Here is a 661-nt window from a genome sequence, read left to right on the forward strand (position 1 = left end):
CCAACTTCCGAGTTTGTTCTGGACACTGATTGGCTCTTTCGGGTTGCAGGTCTCGTGAGGTGGACTTGGGAAGCACGCCTGAGCAGACTTGGTCGGAGGCCTGGGGAAAAGGAACGCTCGCAGGCTAATCCTGGGGACTTTACAGCTGACTACAGGAGGCACAAAGGATGAGTTCTCAGCCAAGGCCACCAGGGGATACCAGGCTGGGCATGTTAGGTGAGCGGGTGTCTGAGGGGTGCCTGGGGAGTGCAGGGGAGACCAGCCCCCTCCTGGTCACCAGGGGTGCAGGAGCAGAAGCTACAGCATAGAGCTGCCCTGTGTTACCACCACAGGACTGGGTCCTGCTACCCACTGCCAGTCGATCATCACCGCCCCTGACACCAGGTGGTGCTATAACCTGCTCACGGCTGTCGCGAGCCAAAAACAAGACCTCAGAGGCGATCTCAGGTGCAAGCCCTGAGCTGCCACACCTGCGTAAGCCAAGGGGTAGGTGTACCTGCCGGTCAAGGGCTCCCACCTCGGCAGCATCTACTGTCCACAGCTTCTCAGGTGTCCCCGGCCCCACACAGGAACCCTGCTCAGCTAGTGGTGGTGGCCTGCTGCCTGTGCAGAGTGGGGTGCTTCATAAAACAAGTTCAAGTCTTCATCTGGCTACTCTTCT

The sequence above is a fragment of the Rousettus aegyptiacus genome, unplaced genomic scaffold (genome assembly GCF_014176215.1).
Source record: "Rousettus aegyptiacus isolate mRouAeg1 unplaced genomic scaffold, mRouAeg1.p scaffold_m13_p_14, whole genome shotgun sequence".
Lineage (NCBI taxonomy): Eukaryota > Metazoa > Chordata > Mammalia > Chiroptera > Pteropodidae > Rousettus > Rousettus aegyptiacus.